This window comes from Myotis lucifugus, unplaced genomic scaffold (assembly GCF_000147115.1).
Source record: "Myotis lucifugus unplaced genomic scaffold, Myoluc2.0 scaffold_13, whole genome shotgun sequence".
NCBI lineage: Eukaryota > Metazoa > Chordata > Mammalia > Chiroptera > Vespertilionidae > Myotis > Myotis lucifugus.
In genome coordinates this window covers 5175021-5187836 of record NW_005871061.1, presented here as the reverse complement: position 1 = coordinate 5187836, position 12816 = coordinate 5175021, and the positions used below count along the sequence as shown (strand labels likewise).

The 12816-nt window shown below is 38.8% G+C and overlaps 1 protein-coding gene across 3 annotated transcripts in view; it reads left to right on the top strand.

Moving 5' to 3' along the window:
• DIAPH2 (diaphanous related formin 2) overlaps positions 1 to 12816 on the top strand; it is a 906095-nt gene that overhangs the window by 131574 nt on the left and 761705 nt on the right. The gene's annotated exons all lie outside the window — the stretch shown is intronic.

The following is a 12816-nucleotide window of genomic DNA, read 5'->3' as shown; positions in this document are numbered from 1 at the left end:
TTCTTTTTTTTTTGGTTTTTTTTGAAATGCATACTTTTTGTGCGAGAGACATACTAGTAAATATGGGAAGTTCTGTAAGGAGTCACAGATTTAGCTATAGAGTATACGAAGTTGTAAATTGAAGGAATTTTGAAAATAAAAAATTACCAAATGATTTGCAAAGTAGTATGAGATTTGTATATAGAAAACACTGAATTTAAAGGAAATTTTTCTATTCTCCTTAATTGCTCTTTGTAATATATTTTAAAAACTGGTATTAGCCGAAACCGGTTTGGCTCAGTGGATAGAGCGTCGGCCTGCGGACTGAAAGGTCCCAGGTTCGATTCCGGTCAAGGGCATGTACCTGGGTTGTGGGCACATCCCCAGTAGGAGATGTGTAGGAGGCAGCTGGTCGATGTTTCTCTCTCATCGATGTTTCTAACTCTCTATCTCTCTCTCCCTTCCTCTCTGTAAAATATCAATAAAATATATTTAAAAAAACTGGTATTATATATTTTATCTATATTTAAAACTATAATTAAGGTAGCAAATTATGATTGAGTGTATTTTAAGTACATATTTTTCTTCCCTTTCCATAACCTTCTGTTAAAATCAGTAGTATAATACTTACATTTTACAGAGGAAGGCAAACACAGTCATACTCAAGACCGGTCAAATTTTTTAAAGGATAGGTTCAGGTATTACAAAAATTAATATTTTACTATATGAGTGAGTCCAGAAAAATAAGATAGGTCCACAGGTCTTCCACTTACTCATCCGGGTGACTTTTCAAAGGGTTTTATTACCATGCAGAGATATACCTGAGAGCACTGCTTTGTGTACTTTCTATTCTTGTATGATCATACTGAAGACAATCGTATTTTTTCCAGATTACTGAGCACCTTATAAGTCAAGGAATGTTACAATTTCAGTATTGTTTCTTAAGGCCAGCAGCATTTAGATTGTGCTGTTCACCATATACTTCTTGGCCGGTGATCTGTGCCAACTAGTGAGAGTATTCCTGCTGAACAATTTGAGTTACATCTTGAAGTATTTTGAAATAGGTGTCATGTTCTCCTTTTACTTAAATTTATAATAATTCTAAGCTCTTCCTTTTCATAATTGCTCATGTATCATTAATGAGTTTTAAAAAATTACCAGATTTGGTATTCAAAATGTATATCAAAAGCAATGTGGTAAAAAATAGGAACATATAATATACAAGCTTTTAGATTCTTTATATAGCTAATACAAATGGAAGCCCTTATTTAAATTTTAGGTCTTACCTTAAATTTTAGTATGCTACATTAGGAAAAAAAGGACATATTTGGTAAACATTATTTTTACCTTTGGGTCATACTTACAAAAAAATAATTCTTAATGGAAACTAAAAAATGTTTGGTCATACATGGTCAACTTTTCTTGCATATTCAATTATAAAGCATACTAGCAAGAAACAAAGTAGACAGACCTACTATTCACTCCACAGTTATTTACTGAGCTCCTATTATTTACTTAGGTATGGAGAATATAGGAAAAAGGATTAAATATCTTAATTTCAAGGAAGTTAAAAATTCCCCATTTGATCTGCTGAGAGAGTTTAAATAATTTGTCCAAAGGGTTATAACTGGTCAGTGTCAGAGCTGAGAGAAATTCTTCGGATTCCAGAGGCATTTTTATTACTATGCTAAATTGCCTCTTCAACAGCAAGAAAAACATCATGTAGTAGATGACAGTTGAATTGGACTTTAAAGTATGTTACTATGAGATAAATGACAAAAATGGAATTTTAAAAATGGTAATGAGAAAACTGGCCCAATTTCAAAAGTAGGCAGGAGTTAGGAAGTAAGAAAATATTAATAATAATATAAAAATAGTAAGGGAAGCTAATATTAATTGGACACTTATTATGTGTCAAACACTGTTCCAAGTGCTTTTAATACACGAAGTAATTTCAACCTCACAGCAACGAGGTAAAATTATTATTTCCCTTTTACAAATGGGGAAACTGAAGTCCAGAGAGGTTCAGTAGCTTGCTCAGAGTTCCACATCTAGTAAGTGGTGGAGCCAGTGTGTGAAGCCTAGGGTAGTCTGGCTTTGGAGCTCATACTCACAGTTTTATGCTGTGCTGCTACTGAATAGTTTAGTAAGGAGTGGTGAAACCAAGCCAGTGTAGCCAATCTGTGCAGTGAATCCACTAGGTGTTAAGAGCCTATGAGAATTGAGAGCAAGGGCTATGGCAAGGTCCCTTTAGTTTCTGCTGTTACATGTAGCCAGGGCATGGGCCTTTGGGGGGCAGGAGGGAGGGGGGTGAGGAGATCAACCGAAGGACTTGTATGCATGCATTATAAGCATAACTAATGGGACATAAGACACTTGGGGTTAAGGGAGGCCAGGGGAATGTTAGGAGCGCGGGGGGGGGGGGGGGACACATATGTAATACCCTTTGTAATACTTTTAGCAATAAAAAATTTTTTTTTAATTTTTCAATTGTAGTTGATGTAAAATATTACCCCAAACACTAAATTGAAAAGTCATATATATCCATGTATTCATTGCAGCATTATTTACAACTAGAGGCCCAGTGCATGAATTCGTGCACCGGTGTGGTCCCTTGGCCTGGCCTGCAGGATTGGGCCAAAACCAGCTCTCTGACATCCCCCAAGGGGTCCCAGATTGTGATGGGGCAGAGAGGGATGCGGGAGGTTGGCCAGCCTGGGAGGGACTGTGGAAGGGCTCCAGGGCGTGTCTGGCCTGTCTTGCTCAATCCTGATCAGCTGGACCCCAGCAACAAGCTAACCTACTGATCAGAGCATCTGCCCCTCTGGTGGTCAGTGCACGTCATAGTGAGTGGTTGAGTGACCTTAGCATATCATTAGCAAATTGCGCTTTGATTGGTTGGACAGACAACCAGACGACCGGGCACTTAGCATATTAGGCTTATTATTATGTAGGATAGCCAAGGTATGGAAGCCACCTATGTGTCCATCAGTAGATGATGGATAAAGAAGTGGTGCATATATACAGTGGAATATGACTCAGCAATTAAAAAGAATGAAATCTTGCTATCTGCAACAACATGGATGGACCTAGAGGGTATTGTGCTGAGTAAAATGTCAGACAGAGAAAGACAAATGGGCCTGACCTACTATCCTCTACTAGCCCCCCTTCCAAGTAGAGAAGAAAGAGATCCTTTCCTTCCAACCTTGGCTGACCCCAGGATGGAATTAAAAGTACCTAAAGATTCCTGTGTTGAATGGAAAATCGATGTTTGGTGATTTTAAAGACCTTTCTAAAAGAGAAGGGGCCAGCCCTAACCGGTTTGGGTCAGTGGATAGAGCATCAGCCTGTGGACTCAAGGGTCCCAGGTTCGATTCCAGTCAAGGGCATGTACCTTGGTTGCGGGCACATCCCCAGTGGGGAGTGTGCAGGAGGCAGCTGATCGATGTTTCTCTCTCATCGATGTTTCTAACTCTCTATCTCTCTCCCTTCCTCTCAGTAAAAAATCAATAAAATATATTTTTAAAAAATAAAAGAGAAGGGGCCAGGGGCGTTTTCTAATCACCGTTTACTCCCTCCCCTAACCCACCAGGCCAAATGCCAAAGCAGAAGATATTTTTATATTTTATGAATTTTAAACACGTGTTGCCTTCAAAGTATATTGTCTTATCAGGGTTTGTTTTAGATTTTATGTTTAAAGATTTTTTAAAAATTTAGTAGATGTTTGCTTTTATTAAAAAAGAATGCTATCTATATATATATATATATATATATATATATAAGCCTAAGCGACCATTTGACCAGTAACTATGACATGCACTGACCACCAGGGGGAAGACACTCAACACACAGGCATGGAAACATGGAACAGACTGATGAATCTCAGAGGGAAGGGGGGAGCCAGGAAGGCGGGAAGAGATTAACCAAAGATCTTATATGCATCCGGATTCGTGCACTGGTGGGGTTCCTCAGCCTCGCCTGCGGGGATTGGGCTGAAACCGGCAGTCTGACATCCCCCGAGGGGTCCCGGATTGCGAGAGGGCACAGGCCATGCCAAGGGACCCCACCAGTGTACGAATCCGTGCACCAGGCCTCTAGTTTAGTTATAAATACAGTTATCTACTTAACTACACTAAAATAAGTACTTTCTATTGTAGTGTGGTTGTGGGGTCAACCACTGTGGTTAAGAATGGAATATTAACTACAGTAGCATTAAGGGCCTCGCAAGCTAGGCAGGAATTTATGTCCAGAGTCCTTGCCTTATAGGGTTATATAATCTAATGATTTAGAGAAGTTTTGTTACCTAGAGTTTAAGGTACTCATAAAATGCTGTTTTGTTATGGAATGAATTTTCTCTTGATAAATGACTGTTCTCAAAGGCATATTGATTTCCATATAATTATATAGCTAGTTATACTCTAGTTTATTAGCAAAACAGTCTTGGATTTTGCATAATTTAATGAATATAATTAATGACTAACTATTCTTCTTTCCTCTGATAGGCTAAATAATCAGGCTGACCTAAACCAATTATTTATACTCATTACAGAATAGAAAAAAAAATAGCTGCAAAATGTTTTGCATGATGGCTCTATTTTTCTCAACTTCAATCCTAGGCATTTGATTAATTTCATTTAAAGTGGTACAGGTGTGCACTAGCTGGTTTGCTTAGTGGATAGAGCATCGGCCTACAGACTGAAGGGTCCCAGGTTTGATTCCGATCAGGGGCACAGACCTGGGTTGTGAGCTCAATCCCCAGTAGGGGGGCATGCAGGAGGCAGCCAATCAATGATTCTCTCCTATCATTGATGTTTCTATTTCTCTCTCCCTCTTCCTTCCTCTCTGAAGTCAATAAAAATATATTTAAAAAATAAAGTGGTACAGGTGTACTTAATATAAGGAATAGACACATTATAGCCAAAATAGTCCTATATAATAAAAAGCTAATATGCAAATTGACCGAACCGTGGAATGACTGGTTGCTATGATGCACACTGACCACCAGGGGGCAGACACTCAATGCAGGAGCTGTCCCCTGGTGGTCAGTGCGCTCCCACAGAAGGAGCGCCGCTCAGCCAGAAGCCGGGCTTATGGCTGGCGAGTGCAGCGGCGGGTGGCACAGCGCTAAGATGTCCGACTGCTGTCAGTCAGACATTCCCTGAGGGCTCCCGGACTGCGAGAGGGTGCAGGCTGGACTGAGGGACCCCCCCTCCCTTGCCGTGCATGAATTTCATGCACCGGGCCTCTAGTATTAAAATAAAAGTCACAAGTAACATACTCCTTTTCTTGTGTTGTTTAAAATTATAATGATGTCTCTGAGAAGATAGGTACTGGTATTTTAGATATTATTATATCATTTAATTATTAGGTAAGGGTGGTTTTATTTTGTGAAGATGGATATAAAAATCTGAACTATAAGTCATGTTAGGTAATGACAGGTTCCCAAAGGGACCTTATAAATAGTTTCATGGATGAATATGTTTACACCTTATTAGCAGCTTACTGTGTAAAAGTGTGTGTGTGTGTGTGTGTGTGTGTGTGTGTGTGTGTGTCTATAGCTGAGGGAGCATCCAATGCACTTCAAGGTGAAGCCTCCTGTTTGATCAAGTCAAAGTAAAGCAACTATTTAATTATACTTCTTAAGGCTAGAAACTTTCTTTTCTTTTCTTTTTTTTACACTTATCTTTATTGTTGAACGTATTACAGATGTCCCCTTTGTCTTTGTTTCACCCCCCCAAAACCCCCCTTCCCCCCGCCCCCACCCCTCCCAGGCCTTCACATTCTATTGTCTATGTCCATGGGCTATGCATATATGCATGTAAATTCCCTGGGTAATCAACTCCCCCTCACCCCTTTCTTCCCTCTGAAATTCCTCAGTCTGAAACTTTATTTTCCTTTTCTCCCTCAGTGCCTAGAATAGTGCCTGGAAATACTAGGTTCTCAAAAATTTTGATTTGTAGTATTGTAAGTAAAAAGGAGATTCGGAGTTTGGTTATAAAAATGTTTATGCTACTTTCAGGCATGTATATATTATGTCAAATAGGAGAATTCTGTAATTAAAATGGAGCAGGCCTTTTTGTACCACTGTCAACACATCTCTGCTAAGCTTTTTCATGTTTGGCTTCTAGAATTTATTTCCCACGGTGTAAATGCAGTGTTTTCATCTATTGATCCCTTACTTCCTATTAGGCACCATGCTGGTGCTTTTTACAAATGTCATCTTATTTACCTTCCTTATATGTGTAAGAATAAATATTACAATCTTCATTTTTCAAGTTGGGGGATTCTGACGCGGTATTTAAGTACGCTGCCTGATAAGTTGCTTGTTGGTAAGCTCTGGGGCTTTTGTTTGAATTCAAGTGCTGCTTCTCCTGGATATTCTTGCTAGTAGTAAATCTTCATCTTCTGAGAATGGAAATAATCTTTGGAAATAGCCCAAATTTTGTGCCTTAAATTTGATGAATAAGATGGGTGACTAAATTGATCAAATCCTAGCCTTAAAATATAAAGCAATGAGACATGTTTTATTGTTTGGGTGGTAAACTGTCTCTGAAGGTAATTCCTTCTTCCAAAAAGAATGTTCCGTATGTTTTCAGCAGTGGCAACATAATTATAGTGCTTATATAGCCCCTGAGATAACTGTGATAGACAATACACATTTGGAAGATTAAGTTGTGTTTGTTAAAGAACAAAACAGGATAGTTATTTTATAGTCACAGTTTGTGATGCCAAAGTAAATCACTTCCATGCCGTTAATTGTATACATTGTTTTAAGAGATGTAAAGGAATATTAGAGTACAAAATTACACCATTTATGTCAGTGTGGAACATTTGATAATTTCTAAGGGAAAATTTCAAACTGTTTAGCTCACCTCAGTTTCTATAGTGCAGTCTCTAAAGTCTCATTTCTTTAACAGGGCCTTGTGGGTGTTCTGAAGGAATGATTGAAATGAAAAGAAATGAGGGAGTCAAACAGTGTACCGTAATAGATGAAATGGAAAGTAATTATGTTAATGTTGACTCATTATGAAGCTCCAACCATTTTTACCTGCTCATTTCTGTGTGGAAACCTGTGCAGCTGAGATGCTGAATAAGAAATTCTTGTATAAATGAGCCTAGAGGCATGTTTCTAATATTGGAGCTAAGCCTATGCAGGATTGTAATGAATTTCCCTCAGTCAGTATTTAAATGTGCTATCAGAGAAGGTAGTTCTCCTGCCAGAAAATTTGGAGTCTAATGTTTATCATCAAAATGTTTAGCTATATATTTGAATCTTCATAGCTGCGTATAGTTCTCATTTGTTAATTATGGTGGAAGAAACCTAAATCCATACTATATGTACATCACGTATAGTGTCAGGTTTTTCAAGATATGCTCATAGAGGAGAAGTATTTTTGAGAAATAGTAAGGAAGGGATCTATATGGAAAAAATGTTAGCAGGACCAAATGATGTAGATAAATACATCTTGGCAAATATGTGCTCAGGAATATTTTGTCAGGAAGCAGTTGTAGATTAATCTTTCAAAAAGTTTGGCCAAGAGATGAAGAGTGCGTGTATGAGTTTACATACAAATTCACAGTCATGATCATAAACATATATGAAGATATACAAAATGCTTAAGAACATGGAATTTGGAGTCAGGCAGAATAGATTTAAACCAAGTCCATCTGACTCCCAAACCAGAGCTTTTGTTCACAAAGAAATTGCAAAGTACCTTCCTCCCATTGCATAGATCCTTTTTCCCATCTTGCTCATCCTTTAGTCATCATTAATGATCTTAACCTCCTAAAACTCAAATGCCTTGCCTGTATTCAGGAATGGAAATATTATATAAGGAAATATCTCTATGTTCAGTTGCTAGCTATGTTCTAATTACTTCTTAGAAAAATGGTGTATTGTCACTTTTAATTTAAAGAGACTTAATTTTTTTCCTATGCTAATGAACGACTTCTAAAATAATGTAATTCCTAAAACAATTAAATACCTAATTTTTGTCAAATTATGTTAAACATTAATTTAAGACTTTAATTAAAACAAAAGAATATTTTACCTTGGGCATGAATTTTTCCTTCCTATTGTCAGTGTGCTAATGCTTTTTAGTAATAAATTTACATTTCATATTCTTAAAATTAATGTTGTTCTCATCATGTTGTGTTATATTTGATGGTATTTAGTGTCGGTTTGGTATTTCATGCCAGTCTTTTGTGTTTGGAACTTTTAAAATTTTTTTGTATTATTCACCACAAAGATGCAAGAACTAGTACTTTACCCTTTTAGTGTGCCGTCATGAGAGCATAGAATTACTGCATCAGAAGAAATGTAAAAAATCATCTAGAGCAGAGCTGTCCAGAAGAAATAAAATGTGGGACACATATGTCATTTAAATATTCTAGTAGCCACATTTAAAAAGTAAAAAGAAAAAGGTGACATTTATTCTAATAATATATTTATTTTAATCTAATACATTTAGAACATTATCATTTTAATATGTAATCAATTAAATTAGATATATTGCATTTTGGAGGCATTAACTCTTCAAAATCAGGTGTGCATTTTACATGAACAGTACATCTCAATTCTAACAAGCCATGTTTCAAGTGATGGGTTGCCAAACAGGACCAGTGGCTACCATATTGGACAGTGCAAGTCTAGAGTCTTGATTTCTTTTCTACCCAAATGTTCCTGATGACATGGTACATGAGAATAGTGCTCATGGCTCACCAAGTAGGACATTCCTCCCTGATAAGGCATCATCAGATCATGCAGGTGAGAGGAGCTGTCCTCTGCAGTTTTTCTGCATGCCACGTGGTCCTGATGCGGCCTCCACCTGAGGTAGGGAGCTTGCCTGTCACAAATCTTATTTGACCTCCTATGTTACTCATGAGGAAACAAGGCCCAGATTCATTCCAGGGCCTCTGTTCTGCTATAAGGTTGGCAGACTCAGATTGCTTTCTACCTGCAGTTGCCTTTCCCCATGTCTATTTGTTCATTTTTTGGAGTAAATCAATTTTCCTTCTGCTCCAGTCTGGGTATCTAATGGAATGGAGAGATCACAGCATTAATGATGATTTATTAATCTTATATTAATAAGATTTTTCTTATTAAATATCCACTGCCGCTATTCTCTTTGACTCTCTACCTGCCATTTAAGCCAAACCCTATTGTAGGCTCAACAAATGAGAACTGATTGTTTTGCATTTTGAAAATAAATTGCTGATCTATTGTCTGCATTGAAAAACATCTCCCCTCCCCCTTATTAATTGGTAATGCCTTTTTATTTCTTCTGAAAGTATATTTCCACTACATTATTACCACCAGGTAAGTTATTGATTATATGCCCAGTATTCTTTTAAGCCCTTTGCCTGAATCATCTCACATAATCTTTATAACAACCAAAGAAGGTGGCTTGTGTTGTCTCTCTTTTTAAAATGAAGAACTTGAAGCTCAGAGAGTTTAAATGATTTGCTTAAATTCATATGGGCCCTTATTGGTAAGGCCAGGGCTCATATCCAGGAATCAGACTCCAGAGCCATACTTAACCTTCATTCTTTGCACAACCCCTTGTTCTTCATTCTTTCCTGTGCTTGGCATGCTGTATGGCAGGGATGGACCTATGTGTGGATGGATTATACTTCTCATGCTTTCTTCTTTTTCAGAGGGGAATGAGGTATGTTGCCTCTGCATGGTCCTTTGGTCTCTTCTAAGCATTTGTACAGTCCTCTTCCCTTTACCTTCATGCTTGCAGTGCCCTCTTACTAAATGAGGTAATGTAAAGCCTATCATGTGAGTAGGAATTGAGAAATTTGGAATGGAGAAATGGAGGGCAAACAGAGAAAGATCTCAGGAGGTGAATGAAGCTGGCTCACTGTGTTCCATTCATCCATATTTTAAACTCTCCCCAATGAAATGTCTCTTGAAATAATTGCTTTTTCTTTCCATTCCCTTTCCATTTCCATATTTTTAGCCTCGGATTTTTAGGAGATAGTCCCCCTGACCCCTTGAAAGTGCCTCCAGAGCTATCCTTCCGAAAAGAAATCTATTCATGTTGCTCTTCATTGTCTAGCAATGGTCCAGGGCAGTGTCACCCTCAGGGCCCTTAGCAGGGTCCTGGCTTTCTACCTGCAGTACTTGTCATTCTCATCCTGCCTGCTCCCCTTGCCCCTGCAGACTGGAGCATCCAGCACTCTACCCTGACCCTGTTATTCATAATTTCCCAGTGCATGACACACCCTCCTGCCTCTGCTCATGAGGTTCCTCATTCACAGAATGCCATTCTCCCTCAGCCACTCCAAAGGTCCAATGTTGTCAGTGTTTTTTGTAATGTCTCTCCCCTCCATTGGAATTACTCTTTTCTTTGTATTCTAACACTAGATCTTTTTCACTCACAGGTTTCTTGCTTTCCTTATTGTATGGGAGTTTTATGTTTCTTACTTGTTTGATAGTAAACTTGTCTGTCTGGAAGGAAACAAACACAACTGACATTTATTGACCTTCTAGGTGTTAGGCCCTGTGCTAGCTATGTTTAATTTATATCTGCCACCTCAGCACTAGAGTAGACTATAGTAATGATGTGGTAAATATTTGTGGCGTTAATGTTGTTTACAGCCTTAAAATCCATTGGAACACCTTTGGGAATCCTAACTTATGACCATATGAGGAGGAAACTTACATGCACTAAATGCCTACTAGGTGCTTTATGTACATAATTTCATTTAGTAACTAGAAGCCTGTTGCATGAAGATTCGCGCAATAGGCCTTCCTTCCCCTGGCTGCTGGCACCGGTTTTCCTCCGGCACCGGGACCCAGGCCTTTGGTCTGGCCGCAGCGGAGAAGCCAAGCCTTTTCAGTCTTCAGTCTTCACTCTGGCAGGACCCTTCAGTCATCGCTCCACGCCTGCGTATGCAAACTAACTGCCATCTTTGTTGGGTTAATTTGCATAGTTGCTCTGATTGACTGGTGGGTGTAGCGGAGTGACACCAATTTGCATGTTTCTCTTTTATTAGTGTAGATGCTGTGTGCTGTTGGTAGAGTTTCCACATGTTAGAAATAAAGCGAGCCCCCAAACCAGGGGTCCTGGCAGAACTCAGGAGCCAGGCAGCAAGGCACGTATCTTTACTCCTGCAGGAGGGTGTGCAGCACATGGTGTGAGAGCACACCCACACTGAGCAGGCATCTGCTCCGGGCTTTTATTCCTGACCCACGTGACCTGTTCCTCACTCTTGATTGGAAGAACTCAAGCTCACACTCTTGTGCAATTGGCTAATTTAAAGGGGGGGAGGTTGACCTTTGCCATTTCAAAATGGTGGCCTCAGGGAAGCCGCAAGTCACTGAGCCAAAATGGTGGCTGCCTAAACTCTCTTCTTTGTCAGAAAAGATTATTTGTTTATTCTCACACACATTTCAAAGGTGAGGAACTTGAAGCTAGGTAAAGTCAACTAGTTACCCAAATCACTTACCTAATAAATGGAGAGCTGTGATGTGAATCCAAGTATAGCCAAAGAATGTTTTGTTAGATTTGAAAGTACAGACTCAAAGTAAAGAAATCTACTTTGGTGGAGGTAAGAGGTACCAGTCTTGGCTAATTAGATCCACTGAATAAAAGATGATAACTATTATTAATACCCTGAATGGCAAGCTGGAACTTTAATTGCTGGTTGTTGTCCTATGAAGTTTGAAGAATAAAAATTCAAGGACAAAAGGATTTTAAGCAGAAGTGTGGAAATTTATGGCAAACTCCCTCTGGGGAGGAAGTCCCAAAAGGGGAACCTCTGGGGAGGGGTCCCCAAGATGGGAAAGAACCCCTTTCTTCTGTGAGTGTCTTTGTCTACGGGTTTATAAATGCTGGCAGCTTCTTTGTCTGTTCATTCCACTTTCTAATTGGACCCTTCCTCATTTCATATGCCCCGCGTTTTTTCTAATTGGCCAGTTTTCCCCTGTATCAGTTTCAGAGTTTCAAAGCTCACCTGGCGCTTCTCCCCTTATAACAGTCTTCTGTCCTCTGTGTATGTAGGGTAAACAATCTGGAGGCTTGGAACTGTCTCCACAGGTCATGTATGCATTCCTCTCCCAGAGACCCTTCCCTAACTGCCTCTCCTGTCTCTAACTCCTTTCATTATGATGCTGGTGTTTCGATCTGATAACCCTTACTTCCTCAAGGTACTAGTTTAATCATGTTGCTTATGTTCCATTTCCATACGTTGGTATATACTGAACTTTGGAAAGGTTATTATGTTGTGAACTTGTATGAAATGCAAGTTAGTAAAACATGACTGTAGGAGGAAAGGCTCTCCTAAATTAGTGAAAAGTCTGAATTCCAGATTTTTTCTTTGAAAGAAATACAATGACTAGAACAGTGATGGCGAACCTTTTGAACTCGGCGTGTCAGCATTTTGAAAAACCCTAACTTAACTGTGGTGCCGTGTCACATATAGAAATTTTTTGATATTTGCAACCATAGTAAAACAAAGATTTATATTTTTGATATTTATTTTATATATTTAAATGCCATTTAACAAAGAAAAATCAACCAAAAAAATGCGTTCACATGTCACCTCTAACACGCGTGTCATAGGTTTGCCATCACTGGACTAGAAGTAGGCTAACAGCATTGCCTAGTAAAGGGCCTTAGGAAACATGTACTGAATGTATAGAAGCTCTTAGTAATTAGCATGTCAATTAGTTGTTAATAAGAAGGGACTTCAGAAGTATTTTGGGAAGGGGTAAAAACTAACATTAGCTGAGTAGCATAATTTATGAAATCCTCACATTGCCCTATGAGGTAACCAGAGGTTTGTGAATTGAGACTTGAAGAGGTTAAATCACTTGCTTAAATGACA